The 20,115-nt window shown below is 39.8% G+C and overlaps 1 protein-coding gene across 5 annotated transcripts in view; it reads left to right on the forward strand.

The window, feature by feature from the left end:
- Positions 1 to 18,538: 18,538 nt before the first annotated feature.
- The window catches only part of LOC135419769 (retinol-binding protein 1), a 39,743-nt gene continuing 38,166 nt past the window's right edge, over positions 18,539 to 20,115 (forward strand). Inside the window, exon 1 of one of the 5 annotated variants that reach the window (XM_064666571.1) lies at positions 18,539 to 18,689. The gene's annotated coding sequence lies outside the window, so the exon portion shown is untranslated. The other 4 variants (XM_064666573.1, XM_064666568.1, XM_064666570.1 and 1 more) reach the window with 4 other exon arrangements.

The raw sequence follows: 20,115 nt of genomic DNA on the forward strand, positions 1-20,115 counted from the left end.
CTAGCATGAGAAGTTGAACTATACACTGTTGGACAGTGGAAGAGCCCCTTGAGGATATTTAGAGCCATCAAGATTTGGGGCCAGACTCATCCTGCTGTAGCCCACACCGGGGGAATAGAGCAGACAACAGTACTCAGAACAGTGATTCAAAGTCTCTCTTACTCACCCTTATTAGCTACAGGAAATTCTGTGATCTGTCAGCTTTTCATGTCACTTTCCTCCACTTCCATATTAAAAAAAAATAAACACAAACATAAAAAAAAACAGAGTGCAAATGGATTAATTAAAACCTATCCAGCAAAGATATGTATTGGGAAATTACTGTTTTTCACTTGACACAAACCACCTATTTATGGACTATCACTTTTTAGCTCCTGTTGCTGAATTATACTGTGTGATTTGAAGGATGGCATTCATCAGTCCCATCTGGTCTTCAACTTTTTTCTGTCAGAGGAATCAGGAGTTACAGAAATCCTCAACAATTATCAAAAGGAACATGAGGCATGAGTTACTTAGTGATATAAAAATAAAGGCATCTATTTCTGGGTTTGTTACAGCTCCAGAGACTATTTCCCATGGCTAAGAATCTTCATTTCCATTTCTAACTCAAGTGCATTTTCTGTGTCAAACTTCACTTGCATCATGTCAGAGTAGAAGAATTTTTCTGTCCCAGTTCCCAAAGAAAGGAAATTTCCATTGTATTTTGTAGGTGTTTGGACTCTGGTAGGACAGGCAACAGATATCCACTTCCTTGCCTTAAGGAATGAGAATTTCATAGTCAAGCCCGATGCAGTCTCTCAGATCTGGTGAGGACCAGGACCTTTGCAGATGACTTCAGGCTCTTGAGGCAGCACAATCCGAGCTCTTCACTCCACCATCCCACCCAGCCCAGGAGCAGGTGGTAGAGCTCAGCATTCCTGTCTCACTAGTAATACATTTCTTCTCTCATCATTAAGTAAAATGATTAAATAATCAATAACGTAAATAAAAATCAAGTTTTAATGTTATAATTAAAGAAAAACATAGTAGTGAAAGACCAGTTTGCAAAATGATTTAAAGGACAGAGCCACCCAGGCTTTTGTAATGTGAGTGAAAGAAGAGATGCAAAGATAACTCCTAACATAACCTAACAGCAGATCTGAATCTGAGACACCCATCATCCACCACAACAAAATAAATGTTCTTCTATCCCACCTGCCAGACCTTGTACAGCTCATATTTCTGCTTGTAGCCTACTCCTCTTCCTGAAGTGTTCAGCTAACCAAGCTAACCAGAAAGCCTTGGGAAACATTCTACTCCTAAGGACCTGCTTCGTTCAAAGTATTTGGACACAATACAGTGAAAAGCAGCAAACGAATGCCTGATCTTACATGAAGTGGAACTCTGTTCTCCACTACCAGCTGTTCAGAGAGGAAAAACTCTTCCTGGCATAGCACAGGTGGCACATGCTGAGTGCAAATTAAAGCCAGGGCTTCTACACAGCAAGGGTGGCAGTCCCAGCAGCACAGCATGCCTGCCAGTGACCTGTGCCTCTGACCTGTGCACAGGAGAGATGAGATGGGATGGAAGGATGGGGACAGGGCCACAGAGCAAGCCAGGTGTGCTGAAGCAGCTGTGGAGGCTGTGAACAGCACCCAGGCTCTACTCTGGAAGCCTCTAAGCACATAACCTGCTTGAGTGAAATTCATTTAACCTTTTAAAATCTAAATGCTGCAGTCTTTGATTTAGCAGTATTTCAGTATCTGTAAGAGACGTGTACATTAAACTATATGCTTGTTGTTACTATTTATTGTTCCCCTGAACCAGCAGAAGCTGCACAGACAGCTCCATACACTCCATACTAATGACAACCAATCAATATGCAAACAGGGAACAGCTTCTGACTCTGGTTGTACCAGGACAACCTCACACAGGTGAGATTATTCTAAATCCCTTCTGACATCAGGAACGTGCACGATGGGATTTGCCAACACACTCCAATGGCCCTACCACTGTGGCAATAAAATCACCCACAAAGCTGGATACCCTGGGAATAGCAAGGATCTGGCTCTCCTGGATCAAAGAGGAGCAAAGCTGCAGCAATTTACTGGTGCCACTGAGATAACACGAACTTCCTCAACCGTACTAAGGGACTAAAAACAATGCACACCAAATGTGATACCTGCCACATTTTTTGTGTTTCAATTCTGGCATATAGCTGGAACATTCCTTTTGTTTTCCACTGTGGGCTGTGCCCTTCTGCAGGCCACCTCCTCGTGTATGTGTGAGACTGCCTGGTTTGCTTCTTCTTCCTCTCTTCTGTATCAGCAGGAATTTAGTCTCAACACAGCTCTCAGGGGGACAGGGGCAGGCATACTGATTCATGAGTAGAGAAAAATACATATTTTCAAAAAATGAGAATGGAAAATATCTTAAAGGTCCCAAAAGCCAAGCTGAAAAAAAGTCTTATTTTCTGAAGACAAAATACTTTACAGAGGCAAAGTCCTTCCTCCTTATGTGCAATAATATTAGTTCTCATGGATCAGAATGGTTTGACTTTCTCCTCCAAAAATGGTTCTAACAATACTGCCAAAAGAATTGGAATGGAGAAATGCAACTAAGCAGAGGAATTTTCTCAGAATTAAAACAGGCAATTTTTACATAAATCTTTTTAGGAATCTATTTATATATTCCTAGTATTTTAATTTCTTTAATAAAGAGTACAGGTCAGCATATGACAACCTTCCTTATATTTTGGGTCATTCCTCAGGATATTCTGAATATTTTCAGTGAGAAATAACTTGAACAACACATCATGTTGTGAAGAAATGGGTTAAACAACTTCCCCAAGTAATACAGCTTGTTAAGCTAGTTTGGATAATACCTGGACTTGCAAATGTCAGTGAGAATCTGGGTGAATAAAGCAGGAAAATGAGCATATTGCAGTTTTCCCAATTCAGAGAGTAAAGTCATATTAAATAGCTCAAAAAGGAAGAGACAAATATACCTATATCTCTTATGACAGGGCTGTGTCAAGTATGACAACTCTTTTGGTATTGGAACAAGGACTTTACGTGTCAACTGTCTATGAAATTGTTAACAGAATGGTCACACATTTATCAGGAGCACAACATATTTGCCTGTTCAGACTTATACAGGGAGAAGTACATTTGTGCAAGCAAATGGTTGGCAACAACAGATTTGGAGAGAAATGGTGAAAGACCACACACTGGGCAAAAACCAAAGTATCCCCAAGTTTGCTGGTATCTTAGGAACTGTCTCTGAGCAGATTAACCTTGTCCTCTCTCTTTACCATCCTCTTCATACATTATCACTGTGTATTCAACAAGACCAGCTCTGGCTCTCACCCTGAACTGCAGGAGTAGCTGTGAAATGCAAATCTATGACAAAATAAAGTGATCAGTATTTTTTGTCCTGCTCACTTGGGCAAGAGTAGTTTTAGTTCACTTTAATACCATGTACTTCCAATGCAAACAGTAGAACTAGATTAGGGAACAGCACCTAAGGGGCCCACCTGGGACTTCATTTTGAAATACCAGAGCACATCCCTAATGGGCAAAGCCCCACAGACACTAAACACAGAAACCTGGAGCAGGAATGCCAGCTGTGTGTTTTCTATTTTGTGTTGAACTGGAGGCTAAACATCAGATCCAACAGTCACCTCCTTACAAAGGAGATGCATTTTTTCAGCTCTACATTTCTCATTTATTTAGCCTTCTCAGAAGCAGTTCATTATTGCTCTGTTCTCCGGTGCGTGAAATCCAGCTTTTCCCCGCTTCATATTTTCTTTAGTTATGGCCTTTTTGGAACAATTGTATGGATTTCCTATTAGCAGTGCCAATGTTTCATTTAAATTACCACTAAAGACAATTCTATTCTAAATGTGTCCAAAAAATCAAGCTATACAGTGCTTTCCATGCTAATCCAGTCAGTGTATCTGAGGAGCAAGTGATCCCTCACTGGGCTTGCAGTAGAGGGTACACTGCTGGCACCATTTCAGTGCTAACAAGGATTTTACTGATGTATACTGACATATATTCCAGTACAGACTCTACACAGAAGCATTCATAATATTTGAATTTTTTTGGTGGGTTTTCTTTCATTCTCCCTTATGAGAATGAACAGAATTCCATTTTTAGGCAATTCAGCCTGGTAGCATATGAAGTTACAGAGAGATATATATGTAGAAAGTATCTACCAAAGAGCTTCATCCCACAAATCTTTGGCACCATTTCCTACTAATTTTTATAACAGTTGCTTTAACTTTTCAGAGCTCATCTCCTTTTTCAGTATTGATTTTAGGCATGGTGCAGTGCACAGCTTTGGGATGAGTATTGAATGATAGAGATCAAGATTTCATTGACTTGTTCCTGCTGAAAGGAATGACTTGGTTATTCTTTATTGTGTTATGTACTTCTGTATCTGCTGGTCAAACCTATTTTAACTCTCTCTTTGGCAAGGCAGGGGCAGCTACGTTTTACAGTAGCTGCATTATATTTTATTAGATTCCTTCTTGCTTCTAAGCCCATCCTGACACAGCCTCTTTTACAGAAGGAATTCTAAAAATCATTCCTCACAATTACTGTAAGAAATTCTAGGTCTCCTTTTTCTCCTCTCCAGAACACAGACAGTATATCCTTACCCCATACAACTGATAAGGTAATACTTGTTTTAAAGACCATCAGTTCCTCTGTAATGAGTGCCAGTGATGGATAAGAGGAAAAGTTACCCAGGTTTTCTTGAAATATTAATTCTTTTGAAGAATTCTTAATTCTAGCTTAAGGGAAAATTCATTTTTTAATAAAGTGGTGCCAAGGTCATTAACCTCCCTGAACTGCAAGTCTTGGCAAAAAACAAAACAACCTTTCCTACTATTTCTTTGAATCTAATTATTGATGATTAAAGAAAGCCAAATTAGTAGGAAATGTGAATTCAGTTCCATAAAGTAATTTCAGAGATATGAGCACCTGCATCCTTGCTGCAGAAAACTTTAAAAGAGAACCCTTTACTGCCTGCTCACAATTCAGAGTTAGTATGTATGGGCTCAGGAACAAAGAATTAATTATGTTTCTTTTAACCTAACCCTTCTTTAACATACCTGTTTCTAGCAATACCATATCCACAGACAGTTGAACCATTCTTGAGTTAAGAAGCTTCATTTTAGATATGGAATTATTTAAGTCAGGCATTGAATTTCCCAGTTATTAATTCTTTCTTATTTTTTTCTGGGTATTTTGTTGGACTTTTCTTAAGACTTTTCTTATGGGAAGTCCATTATCTTTTTAAGATTATCAGGCATACTTTTCCTTCTTCAATCCTATTCACCCCATTGTGCCACTTCCTGCAAATTGCAAAGAACTTGAGTCATTCCAAACACAGCACTACTGAACTCAATCCCTGCATTTAAGCATCCACATACATTAAAGTTGTCAGGCTTATTTCCCCTCCTCTTTTCTACTGTTTTACTGTCTGGTTTCCCTTCCTTTCTGAAGGCCAGCCCTTTCTGTAATTGTTTGGTTTTATATCTTGTATACATGAACAAAAACTAGAGGTTAAAGACACAAATGTTTTAACCTCTCTGCATATGCAAGCAATATTTCCTCCACAGAGACCCTGCTCCTCTCATGCATTTTTAACTAGCTCTTGATTCAAATGCCAGGCTTTACCTTGAAGGTTCATAACTTTTATCTGGCAAAGAAATCAGTCATTGTTTCCACGAGGTTTACAGTATGAGGTTCCAAAAGACTAATAGTCCTGCACTGGCACTCAAGTTGTTCACTTATGCAACTCTAAGGGCTCTGTGCTGGGTATTTGCTGGCTCTGCTACCAACAGGTACCACTACTGGGAGGAACACAGAGAGGCTGAAAACAGCAAGGAATGAAATACCAACTGTACATGGCGGATACAGACTTACTGGAGCTAAAACACCAAAAATCTGTTTATGATGAGTCTCAAACATCTGCAGAAAAGTCTGGGTAAGACAGAAGAAAGATGAAGAGTTGTTGTAGTACATTCTTCCCTTCACTTTTTCTATCAGATTAGCAGCACAAAGAAATGACACTGAGGTTACATCTCTCTCCATTATGCCATCTCTGACTTTGCAGACACCAGGATCCAGAGAGGCAGACATGGTCCTGGAGTACAAGGGTTAGTCATGTGGAACCAGCAATAGGATTGCAGCTTTGCTAAGGTAAAGGTACTGAAGCCTGGAAAAGTTCAGGGGATGCTGGGACAAACAGAATCCCTGGTTTGAATTACTGTTTATTTGAATTACAGATGCCTAAGGGGGAGAAAGAAGCAAGCCAGCTAATCTGCTCTGCACTCTATGAACATTTCCAGCAGAATTACTGTTTCTTTTTCCCTTCTCTCCTGTTCTAACCCAAACAGAATGTAGGAAATACCTTTTAAATGGGCTGAATTTCCTTCTCCTGCTGCTAAACAGCCACTAGGTAACACAAGCCTTAGCTTTTAATTTTGACAAACAAGGTATGCAAATCATGATTTTCATGTCTGCCTTGCTGCATTAAAAGCACCACCTATCATTATGATTGCAGGTGTCAAGAAGGTTTCTTATTACAAACATTTCCTAGATCAGCATAAGCAGTCATTAGAGGTAACAGTAAAGTTGCTCAGCAGAGCAGGAAGAAAGTGAACCTGGAAAGAACAACGGAGGTAACATGGACAGACAGAACCATAAAGCTCAATGAAGGGACTCAGGCAAGCTGCAAGCAAAAAGAGTTGAACTAAAACCCACCATGTGACAATACTTCCCTGTTTAAACAGGGGTACTGAGATATCTTTTCAGACTCTCTTGGGTCTCCTGGAGATAAAGTTTTGCTCAGGGGCAGAACTCCAATAACCACCTTCCATTAGACCCAAACAGGCAACAGAAAAGCATACAGGTTTCACACTGAGGTGGAGAGTAGTAACTGGTCACATCTTCCCTCTCAACACAGGTACCAAAGCTAGAGCCAACATGAGGACACATTGTTCCCAAACATCTGAGCTCCCTCAGGACTTCCCCCAGGACTCAATGAACTTGTGCCTGGAACTGTGTCTTTTCTTTCAGAGGACATCACCGAATATCCATGAGAAAGCTTTAGGAACATCTCCCTCCTGAATGGCTTTTAATGTAAGAGACAACCATTACCTGAAGTACAACCAGGCAGACATGGCCTTACCCTGAGGTTTATATCTGCAGCTACAAAAATACGAGGAAAAAAGTCTCTGAGATTGAGCCCCCCCTTCATACCAAGATAATTCCATGTTCCAGGACAGTCCTCACCGGGCTCTGATCACACCATTACTCTGAAAGGCCCTACAGCCAACAAAATATCCTCTTCTTTGGGAAGAACAAAACAATAGTGAAAGGTCAACAGAAGTAACAGCATGAATCATAATAGCAGGCAATTACATCCACTGTGGTATCAATGAGGCACTCAAAGTGGCAGCAGAAGTTGCTTGATGAATGACTGGAGCAGAAGGAGAAATGAGCTCAGCAGTGACAGCCTCACTGACTGACAGCTGGAGCAAATGCCTGGACTGCAGGTGTTTGAAGATCATCACTATTAATGGCAGGTTCCCACCTGGAGGCCTCACTTCCAGAATCCCAGTGGGATGAATGGTTAGAGACAAAGATATTTCTTCTCAGAGCTTTGCTAGAACATTGATGCTGGGGGGTTAGGGTTTAATGATGCATTATATGTTCAGGATTTGAACTGGTAATTTTAACTACACTCATTTGCTAAGTTTTTGCTAAAATCTTTACTTAAAGTCTACTCCCTTTGAGTTAACTTCAGGAAGTTATCACAGCATATCCCACTATTGCAAGGTAACCATTGTAAACGTGACTGGAGTATTTCACATCAAGAGAAACATGACACACCTGCTTTTATACCATTGTGGCCTGTTCTCTCTGTGTGTTTTACTGCAGTAAAAAAATCCCACCTGCATTATCCACTTGGAGAGGCATTTAAATGCCTTATGCAGAAATGGAGAAATGTTATCCCACCTCTTTTGCAAACTTTTCTTCTGTATCAGTACCTCAGCTAAGAATTTTTTGCACATAAAATATGAATTGTTCTGGTCTTTAGAGTCTTTTGCAAAAGAAGGATCCTGGAGTGCAGGTCAGCATGGTGACAAGAATTCTCTAATGAACCACAGGCTGCAGAATGAAGAACTAACTTTTGCATTCTAATCCTAGCAGAAACTCCAATTTCTAGATGAAAAGGTATCTCTGAAAGCAGCATATGGACAGTTTGTACTTCTGAATTTCTGCCTCTACATTCCTTTACTTTCATACAGATAAATTAACTTGTCATCTCATTAGCCAAGAAATTCTTGCAGTATCTTATAAACAGTTGCACAATTTCTGCTTTTTCCTTTCTGTTGGATATATTAATTTAGACATACAAAGCCTCCATCACTCATATTTCCTGTCTAATATAGACCAAATGTCAGTAGTAACTGAGTAACAGCTCATGTACTGTCCAAGTCTTTTTGGGAAAGAAATGAATGGCAATGTGTTGAACCTCACTAAGGGGAGATTTTGCAATTTTTATTGTAGCATGCAAATAACTATAATTACTTATGCCACAAAAAATGTCTGTAAAACGTTATTTTTTGAAAGTCCTAGATCAGAAAATATTTTTTTACAAACCATGAAAATATATACAGGAATACTGTAATTAACTATACCCATAATTACATTTCATACAATTGAGAATAAAACTTTACTAAAACCCACCTGAAACCAGCCCGACACACCTCTCTGTTGACTTAAAGGATGCCTTTAAACATTCTGTAATAAATCTTCAGCTTGGCTAATGTTAATCAAAAATATGCAATAGACCAATGATCCAACACATTAATCATGATATATAATTGCAGTAAAATAATAACCAGCCACAACTTGAATAATGTTCACAGTTTGTTGACAATGTCAACAACCCAAGAGTCAACTACTTTTTTTCCTGAATAAAAGCTCTAATGTAGATTTAGGAGAATGAAGAATATCTAAAACCTCATGCATTGACATTAATACGATATTTTTCTCATCATTCAACAATAAATTATTTTTTTCTTCATTTTATTCAACCAAATTGGTACAAGAACAGTTGCTAGGACATTTAGGTTGTAGCATTTACCCTCATGTGTGCTTCTCCAAAAATATTATTTCTCCACAAAATGGAACACTGGAAATTGGATGGATTATTTCCTCAGGCTATGAAAATAATGGTGTTTACTGCTATTTTTCTAGGTTTGTACATGTAACAAGACTCTGAAATTAGCTCCTTGGGAGGGTAAATGAAGTAAAGTAAGCCCATTCGTTGTACAGCAGAAGCTATAATTCATTTTAATCCCATGTTAATATATTTTTGCCTGGATTTTTTAGAAATAAACTAATTCTGCTCCATTCTGGTGGAAATTATGTACTCTGTGCACATACCGAGCACACCTTGATAATCAGAGATTCCATTACATGTTTAATAATTGACTATTCAATAGAGCACTGAGGCATTTTTGTCTGGAACTAATTCACCTTTGTCTGTGTATCAGCATGAATGTACAGTGAATTACAGATATGGTCTTGAGATGTAAAGGCCATATGCTTTATTCATCTCAGGCTTTTTGAAACTACATATTCATGGCAGGCACTGCCTGGAAATTAATGCCCTAACTTGTATATGCTGGTATATACACAATGTGATTTATTAGAGCAGTGATTCATTGGAAAGCACCTCGAACCTCTCACAAAAATAGCACCTTCTGTAACAGGTTTGACCTCAAAAATAAATCACTCATTGCTGTATTTGCAGAGATGTGTGAGACATGAAGTACTAACAAATACAAACAGTGGTTGGAGTATTTAAAATATCAAGTTAAAAAAAGCCACAGAGACTGTTGCTATTACTCAGACATATGAGTATCTCTGCAGCAGAAAAGCAAGTACAAGAAAGTCCCCCCTGTTCATGCAGACCTGTCACCCTATCACTGCCAACTCAGGAAGAAAAACCTTCTTAAAAAATGCTTATTCTTAAATATAAGACGTTCCACCTCACCAAAAATAAGCGTCTCCATGGCATCTGTTCTCACCAAACAATCAGCCGATTTCAAACACAACCTTACTGGTTTAGGCCACACGACCCCACTGAATTCAGCCAAGAATGAAAAATGAAACTGAAGAAAACAACTCCTAAAATTTTCAACAAATTATATTTAATCTGAAGGAGGAAAAAGCAATTAATCTTTCTCCATTGGGAAAAAGTATTTTTTTAGCTGTACAGTAACCAAACCACTTTTCCATCTTTGGAAGCTGCATGTCTAAAGATGAAGTTGCTGTACAGTATGTCAGTCAAGCCAGCACCTTCAAGGGCAATAAATTCACACACAAACTATTTATGTCACTTTGCCACAACTGCACTGCTGGCCCAAAGTGCCTTTGAATCTCCTCCAACTATAACCAATAGCTAATGCTCCGTGAGTAAAGCAGCAGAGCCCTGAACTAAGGCACCTGTCACTTTTGTACCCATTTGTAAAATCACAAGTGTAGATTTGCCAGCAATCTAACCTGGTGAAAGCTTACTTCTGTCTAATAATCTTACCTGTTACACTACCTTATAACATACACAGCCTGCCACAAGTCTTGTTGCACTATATGGTAAACAACTGATAATGTTCAAGTTAGTGTTTTAAGAGACTCCAGATGCAGACTGTGGTATTATCTGATCATTATTATTATTAACAAGTGTTTATTCTCAGATAACTAAAGTATATTGCCATTTCAAACATCTCATGGCAAACTTAACTTAATTCTTCCTATCTTTGCAGCCATCAGTCCCAAACCTTTGGATTTACCCTCTTAATATGTTCACTTCAAGCCATACCAAACTTTTCCCCTTATTCTGCAGTCATTTCTTTTCCCTGAGGGTTTAAGAAATGCTTTAAAGTACAAAACACCTCTGATTTTGCAAGATGACAAAAGGTACCACAAACATTTTTATCCACCAAAGTGTAGCTGTGTTTTGAAAGGCATTTCATTAAATTAGGTCCCAGTTTTGCCAAAGCTCTGATAGAACCCACCATGAGGAACCCCCTCCGAAGATCCCATGGGAGTGCACTGTTTCAAAAGCCCCACTCCAAGGGGTTCACTACCACAGCACATGACTCACAGGGCAAGCTGAAGGTATCCCCAGACCGGCACATTTGTGAAGTTCTGTTTGAGGGCTACTCACAGTTGGATAAAGGACCTTCCACTGCTGCTGCCAAACCACCAGAGCAGAGCTGCTGGGCTCAGCTAAAGAACTGCTCTCTGTCCCCCACCTGGGACTGCTGATGAGGAGGTGGTTCCTTCCCATATATGGAAAGGATTTCAAGGCATGGCACCTGCAAGCCACTGGCTCAGCTGTAGCAGAGGGGCCACTCAAGTACCCCATTACACTCTAGATCTAGAGCCTATATACAGGAAAGGCAAAGCACAACACTGGAAAGACCTGACGCAGGATTTTTAGGGATCTACATTCACTACTTTCTAACACATTTGCAATGTTCAAATTTCATTTCCCTGAGGACTGGGGGTTTGCCTACACAGCTATCCAAGTCTTAAACAGCTTCATTCCTGATTGTATGCCTGTCCATGATTATATTTTATCTGTTACTGGTGGAGCCCTCAACAGGTGAAGTCAATTTAGCAATTTTCTGAAGCAAACAATAACTTACAGGATGTGAACTCAATTCACAGTTTGGTTGAAGCTCTGGGAATCTCCCCAGTGATCTCTCCACATGTTTAATGTGGTCCTGTTGTAGTTAAGAATATTTCTACTCTTTCACACCCCTCTTTGGTGAGAATACCTTTGAGAAGTACCACTGATTCCCAGTGATTTATATTACTTCATGTTTATTCAACAAGATACATTCTCCACCTATTTATATGGCATTACAGCCTCGAGATGTTGCACTTTCACACCCATACTTCTGTTTTTGTTGGAATTGTGATTACAAACACATGGGCAACAAAGATAGTGAACACTGAAGATCTTAATTACATAGCCTGTTTTTCCTTGTTGTTTTTTTTTTCTTCAGGACAACTAATAATCATTTATAACATGGAAAGCTAGGTTTTTTCAGTTTGCACATAACTCTGTTATGTTGTCACTGCATTTAGTAAAACACATCTTGGGAAAATACTTTCAATTGAAGAGTTCAGGAGATAATGCTGGTTCTGCATTAGCTGGAAAATTACTGACATTTCACTGCATGAGGGATGCTGTTTTCTAAGTGGATACTTCACCTTTTAAAGGGCTTATTACAAGGTTGGCTCTATGCTGTACCATTCCACACAGATTTTGTCTTTCATCAACAACAATGGCAAGCAGTAACACTGCTCTGCAGCTCCAGAGACGTTTCAGCTGCTGATGGCCTCTAAGTAGTGAAAATAAACCAGTGGTTTCTCATCCCTGGGTTACTTTATGTTTTTCATAGCTGGCTCTCTTGTTCTCTGTGTGCAGTGTAAATAAGTCACATGCCCTGTTATAACCCACCCCAGAAGGTGAGGGTAACCCAGGTTTCTGTTCAGAGATCCCCTGGGGTGGATTAGAGCGAAACACCACCGAAGGGTCGGTGTTTGTAAATATATATACACGTGGAGTTTATTTGGGAACAGTTCGGTTTCAAAGGAAAACAGGTATGTAGCCATTTTGGTTGTTATCATCCAGAGTAACAGAGCACTATTATAGCATAACAATAACCCTTAAGGTCTTAGCAATCTTTAAGCCATTAACCATTTCAGTCTCTGACGTGCCCCACCCAGGACTAAAATGAAAATGCACTCAAAAACATGTGAAAAAGGAAGATTTCTATTAAAACATTCATATCTTTAATGAAAAATAGACCAAGCTCTACTTACCATAGGTTTCTGTCTCTTTTTTTTAATAGGCATATATTGCCAATTGTTAGCACACCATAGCCAGCTATGCTATTTTACAATAACAACTAACAATGACAGTTACAAAAGATTTTATGGCTCTCCTGAAGGAAAAAAAATCTTGACACAGCAGTAATGAAAAGTAAAAAAAAAAAAAAAAAAAAAAAAAAAAGCCCTTAGGTCTGCTTTCCACAGAGCTTCCTATAAAATATTCTTCTCTGCCAGGGTTTATTTCACCCGCGATCTCTGCAGGAAGAACTGAGCTGCAGATAAAGTTTAGGAAGTGCTGTTGGATCTGAATTGCCTGTGTATGGACGAACCAATTAGTGACAAGCAATAAGTCATCAGGTGCAATTGAAAGGAATATGCAATCTGGCTTTCCCCTTCTCAGGAGGCACTTATCTTCTCATCTACTGCAGCTATAACTTGAAACTCCTCTGCAGTTGCCATCTGGCATGTAAGTGTGGATCTGGGCCTAAATGAGGAACAATAAAGATGGATGAAGCCTTGATGCTTTGCGCTGCACAAAACTGCTTTGTGAAAGATCCTTCATATTAAATTATACTGAAATCAAGATTTTAAGCGTTACATTTCTGCTTCATCGTTATCATTTCAAAGTTTATATAAAACAGATTAAATAATCTTCTAGTCAAGTCACTAAAAACTAGAAGGTGAAGGCTGAGAGAGAGATCCTCTAGGTCGCTAAGATAACAGAAACCATAGTTAAAAATGGGTAAAAATTGATATTTTCAGCACATTTAATTTTTATTCTTCAAAGTTCAATATTGCGTGTTCTAAAGAGGTTTACAAATATGAACAAAAATATACTTTTTTTAAATTATAACCATGCTGTGCCTCAATAATCCTTGAGGAGGATGGCAATATCAGGTACCCAGGAAAGGTAGGCATCTGCCCAACATTAAGGGCTGCAGCTGCCCATTTGCCATGGCCTGGTGAAACTGTACAGCTAAGAGAAAGGGTACCTTGTGTGCACAGGCAGAATTCTCTTGTGGGAACAGTGACACTGCAATGCCTCCCCAGAACACAAACCCCACTGCTGACCACGTTGTCCTGGTGTACTAACCATAAGTTCAGTTATGAGAAGGCAAAAACTCCCTCAAACCTGTGGCTGTGGCAGCAGGAATTGAAGCCTGGAGTATCTCTGTTATTTAGAGTGGGGAAATGATGCACCTTTACAGCAATTCCTCTCAGAAAAGCAATAATGAAATCCACATATTATGCCCATTTTTTCCTCTGTTACACAACTCTGTGTTACAGAGAAGCTATTCTAAAAATTACAGAGCTCTCAAAAAATAACAGCTCTGTTTCACAACAAACCTCCAAGGTTCGAAATTAGTCTTTGTTCTGCGTTGAAAGAACACAAAATCCTCTCCAGATCTTTGTAGAATGGTATTGTGTCAGATATCCCATTTTATGAAAACCCATATGCTTTCTAGCATCAGACTTGCTTGCTTTTCTCTCTGCCCTATCTGTGTGAGAGATCAGTGAGTCCTACGTGGTCAGAAAATCATCAGAACAAACAGGCCACCACGACACATTTCAGTTTTGACTAGGGCTGTATTTTAACTGAAAGTAATTTAATTAAAATCACTCCAATCATTACAAGGCTGTTCCCAGCACTTTAAACAAAATCTTAATGCCCAGAGTTTGCTGTTCCTCTGATATAAACCTGTGTAAAGTTAAAACGGTCTGTTAAGCCTAAGGAGGCAAAGCAGTGAGTTACTGTCATTTATCAGCAGAGAAGCAAGAGTTTATTTTCAATCCCATTTCATTCTTGGTAAAGAGATGTAAAGTTTATAGTGTATTCTCATTATAACCCTTTTTACTACTGGAGTTTCTGCCCTCCCTCCCACCTTTGCTGCCGAGGGAATTTGCTGCACACAAATATATTAAAGTACCAGTATTTTTTGTCTTGGTCCTTCCTTTCTGAATTAGAACAGAACAGGTAAACAGGAATGGTTTCCTTTTGGTAGTGGTATTACTCTCACTTTCAGCTCAGCAGAACTATTAAATCTTAAACTTCCAATGATATGGAGGCTTTAGGTAGAGGAAAGCTGACATTCGACAAAAATGGTGCTGTGGTTTCCAGTACAATTATTAAAAATACCTGTGGGTTAAATCCTGCAGGTTACAGAACAACACAGCAGCATAATAACATGCATCAACAGAGACCCCAAAGAATTTATGAAGGAAAAGCAAGGTGCCAAACACTTTCATAATATCCACTTGAAAAAAACCCACGTATATTAAAAACTGATTTTTAAATTATCTTACAAAAATTCTCTCAGACTGGATATATGTTGTTGTTACCTCCAGATACAACCCTGCAAATTTTTTTAATTGTGATTAAAATACCAAACAACCCTAATGTTATGATTTTATCAATCAATAATACCACTCACTGGAAAGATAATATGGAATGTTGTCTGAAACATTTTGCAAACAAAACAAGCTATTTTAAAGCTGTTTTAAGCGTCACTAAAATTCAAAATACAAGCAAGTGAAGACAATGACAAAAACAATTGATACATATAGATATAATTTTACAAACAGTGGAGGATTAAGGAGAGAGAGGGGAAAAACCAAACCAATTTAAAATGCATCCGTGACAGACTCTCTAATAACAGAAAGAAAGAAACAAATGAACCAAACGTTCCATTCTGTTCACCTGTGACCAAAAAAACAAACCAAAACAAAACCTGCTCTTATCATCAGGGAGCCTAAAACAAGTGAGAAAATTTTATTTATCTCCCTTTCAATGCTTCTATTTGATTTTCTAGATAAGTCTTCCTTGCAGCCAAGTTAAAAAGTTTTATGATTGTTTCTGAGCCCTTTTTAAGTTGGTTTGGTTTTTTTCTCCTTAGCTTTCAGACAAAGCTTTGTATTCTGCCCTATCTCTACCTCAGCTCATTTATCTTCTGCAGTTTCAGAGGAATCAGCACACTTGAACCCTCTTTGCTTTGTGTCTGTACTGCATTTTAGCCTTTTGATTTCTACTGCTCACCTCAGTAATAATGGATTTGCTAATGTTTGCCTTTAGTTCTAACAGCAATCAAACAATTGAAAGATTTCCATTTGCAAGAAGTTAACATTTCCTTGTCCTCCTGTACTCGTAATATTTGATGTAATGTTCAAACCAACCATAACTGCAGCATTTAAGTAATTTAGAGATAAAAGCTTGTGTATTTACTTCATAAATGAAGCTGAGTGAACCAAGCCAAGCCTTCAAGCTAATGCTTTCCAATTCTGTTATGGAGGGGAAAGGTTAATGAACACTTCCCTCATGTTTTGCTTCTCTATCTTGTCCCAATAGAATTTTCTTCAGATCTGAACCACCCATCAGTACAGAGCAGATGCCAAGAACTAAAAGACTTGCCGTGCTGCTGTTTTGGCAGATTTTACAATTACAAAGCCTAATCCTGCAGCCTCAGTGTGCAGAACTCATGTCAGACCCTGGGAGCTTTGTGTCTCAAGCACCGCATCCAATGCCAAATTTTTTTACAACCATTGATTCAGAGCATCTGGAACAACTTTGGCTTGGAATTTCGTACTCATAGTTTTACACCTTGGCAGGGGTATTCTGAATTATGTTTTACTTAATACTAACAGAAGAGTAACAGAGCAACATGTTGCTCCAAAGTCGCACTGAAAGCAGGCCAGAACTGAAACCCATGGAAGTAATACTGTGACAAAGAGCAGAAGCCAGTGCAGTGATTCCCATTATCTTTAGGTAATTGTCAGAGTGCTACATGATCTTGCAGGGGTAACTTTGTCTTCATTTAATTGCTGGAAGACAGGTTTTAACCAGATCATCTTTCACAATCATCGTGGAACTTTCTGTGGTCATTTGTTCTTCCTGTGCAGTGTGGCATCTCAGTGCTGCAGCTCCTGTCCCCTTCCTTGTCTGACACGCCTCTCTTCTCATATCTTCCCTTTTACATCACTTGCACTTCAGGCACCATTTGCAATTTCACCCACTTCACACGGGCTCAGAGGAGAACACAGCTTAGGATCAGACCTACTGCTCCATTCGTTTAGCATCAGCAAATTATTCCCAGTTCTAAAAGCATTTTATATATTAAACAGTTTATTAAAACCTAATGTGAAATGGAAACCTTAGGTTTAAAAGCAACAGAAAAGAAGTAATTATTACCACAACTACGATTCAGTTCACAACAAAACTTGTGAAGGACAGAACCTCAGCCAGCACAGAACAGTTCCCACTGAGATCACTTGAGCCACATTAATTTGTGTCAACTCAGCAGCTCATTTTTAGTTTTCAGCTTGATGCACAAGATTTAATCTTTGGATTGGTCATCTTTTTTGTAAATAAAGGACTAGGTCTCCTTTTATAGGGAATCTTATTTATTCCTAAAACACCCAACAGTAATTCAAACTCTAGAAAAAGGAAGTTTTAATCCTAACTCCTCCTTTTCAGAGTAAGGCTGGTCAGCCAAAGCATATGGTCCATTATGCACTAGGATGTCAGCTTCATAAAGTTTTTTTAAATAGACTTTTGTCTCTCAAAAGGAGTTGGGGAATTATTGTTTCTATAACATTGTAGATCCTTTGACAAAAAAAGATTATTTATATACACACTAGTTAATTTCAAAACTGCCAATCTGGCTTGCCATCGTTTTATCATCCCATAGAATTTAAAAGCTGAGCACCTATAGTCTGGGTTGTTAAATATATGAAAGGGTTTGTGTAGTCTTTTTGTCCCACATTTTTTCTCTTTAAAACAATGACAAACAACACCACCAGCAACAGGGTTTCCCTACCATCTCAAGTTACAAGTTGCATTCTAAAATTAAAACTTCATGTGAAGAGGGCAGGACCAAAGAGGAGCAAGGAAATGTCAGGGAGAAATACACAGCCACACACAGGTAAACAAGAATTTCAGCACAGCTCTTATCACCCTGAAGCTGTGGGGACCATCTGCTGGTGTGAGAAATTCAACATTAGGGAGGAAGTCCCAAACCCAACAGCCATATATGCTTAAAAGGAGACGATGTGAGACTTTATACACCTAACTGGATTGCTTTTGTTTCAGCTTGTGCCTTGTCTGGGAAAGCTAATTTATGATTTCAAACTTCCTGAGGTTAAACCTCAAAAGCATAAACCCTGCTGCCAGTCTCAATCCAAAGACGTGAATGCCAACACCGTCCCTTGGCCAGCCCTGAGCAAGGCCAGCCTGAAGCCCAGCTTATGGCCTCTGAGTAAGAGCGAAGCTTTATTGTTTGCATGTGCACTTTACACAGGAAAGCTTAAAAATGCAACCCACAGTCCTATTTACTTTTTACCACAGTGTCAGACAAGAAGAATAGTTGTGTTTCCCTTCAACACCATGAAAAACAGGAGGTTTGGGGTAGATTCTAAACTTGACTGGTGACATTCGGACATCGCAAGACACTGGATTTTACATGCCCAAAATTAAAGTAATAAGCTATTATTAAATTCTCTGGACTTCACTTTTATGCAAAAATCTACTAAACGCACATTTTGTGACATTTCTGTATTTTTCAGAATATCGCACAGCTGCTGAAAAAGGAGGTGACTCTATGAGGCCATTCAATACACCGAGAAACCTGAGCTCCACTGCTCCAAGCCTCTGAGAAAGGGATACGAACTCAGGAACCCTTTTCGTCCTCACCACGCCGAAAGCGCAACCCTGGAGCCGCAGGGCCCGTCCTTAAAAAACAGTTATAACAGCAGGAAGGCAAAGGTTTGGGACGTCACCTCCAGGTGAATGCGGCAGGGAAGTCCCCGCTCCGTGCGGCGCCGGGGGAGGCCCGGGCGGAGCTGCCGGGGGAAGGCGGGGGAGAGCGGCCCCTCGGCCGCGGTAAGGAGGGACGGAGGGACGGAGGGACGAAGGGAGGGCGGGGAGGAGGCGACGGCGGCGGCAGGAGCCGGGGATCGGTGACCGGGGCCGGCTCCGAGCGGGGCGGAGGGCGGGGAGAGCGCGGGCGGTCGGAGCGCAGCGCGGCGGGGCCGGGCAGGCCTCGCTGTCCCGTGTTGTGCTCTCCCCGGCAATCACACCATAAGCGTATATCCGGGAACGTGTGTGTGTATATCTCTGTGTGCATATATATTTGTATTTAAAACGGAAAATTAAAGCTGATTTTTTTTTTCTCTCCCCTTCCCAAGTGCTAGAGTTAAATAGGACAAGAGCATATACGGTTACTTTCCCCCCTTTTTTTTTTATATCTATGTAATTCATCTTTCTCCTCTACTTCACTTTAAGAGGTTGTTTCCCCCCTTGTGCAACAGCTGTGGTTCAGTTCTATAAGCAGTCCCTGATGTTTGTCTTCTTTAAGCTTTGCAGCACCACAGTTGCTGCTGAAGTCTGGTTCCATTGTGTGGTTCTGGCAGTAAATTACCTTTCATGCCTTTCGCTTCAGAAATGCAAATTTTAGGCTTTGGTGTAGCTATGATAAGCTAATTAGTGTTCGGATGATCCGGACTTCGGGAAGTCCAGAGATGTCTTAGGGAGGCACTGAGGATGCAATAGGTGACAGTCCTGTCAGAGCAGAGTTTGAGCTATTTAAGGTTCTTTTACAATAATTTAATTAGACAAATTGGATTTCATTGCAGTGATGATTTCTAAGGACTTAATTCATAAAATGTTTCAGGAGCTATTGCTGCATCTGGAGCAGACTAAATTGGCTGGGTGAAGCTGTTAACCCACAGCTGCCTGCCCTGGCCTTAGCAGGTGCCCTGAAGAAGGACTGGCTGCATCTCACCAGCCAACTTCACAACTGTATTTTCCCCCCATGTTGTTGTTTTAGTGCAACTGCCACTCAAAAAAAAAAAAAATGTGTGGATGTCCCCTCACCAAGCATTGTGCATTTTTTTTAACAATAACTAGAAGAAACTAAGAAATGAGCCTTTTAGGCTCACAAAGTATAATGGAGAGTTTCAAAGACATAAGAGGTGCTGTCCAGGCCAGCGATCTGTCACAGGCAATGGAGAGAGGAGATGCAGTTTAGGGAAACTAACCTGGCAACTTGCTTCACCTTGTGTTCCTTAGGGATACCACACATGGATATATCCTCCCAGGGTGCTCTTTTTGCCTCTTGTAAAGTTTGGTATTGTTTTCACTGACTGCTGTCTAGATCTGGTACTGCAGGAAGAAGTTGTGCTTTCAATTTAACCAGTGCTTTCATCATTC

The sequence above is a fragment of the Pseudopipra pipra genome, chromosome 10, assembly GCF_036250125.1.
Source record: "Pseudopipra pipra isolate bDixPip1 chromosome 10, bDixPip1.hap1, whole genome shotgun sequence".
NCBI lineage: Eukaryota > Metazoa > Chordata > Aves > Passeriformes > Pipridae > Pseudopipra > Pseudopipra pipra.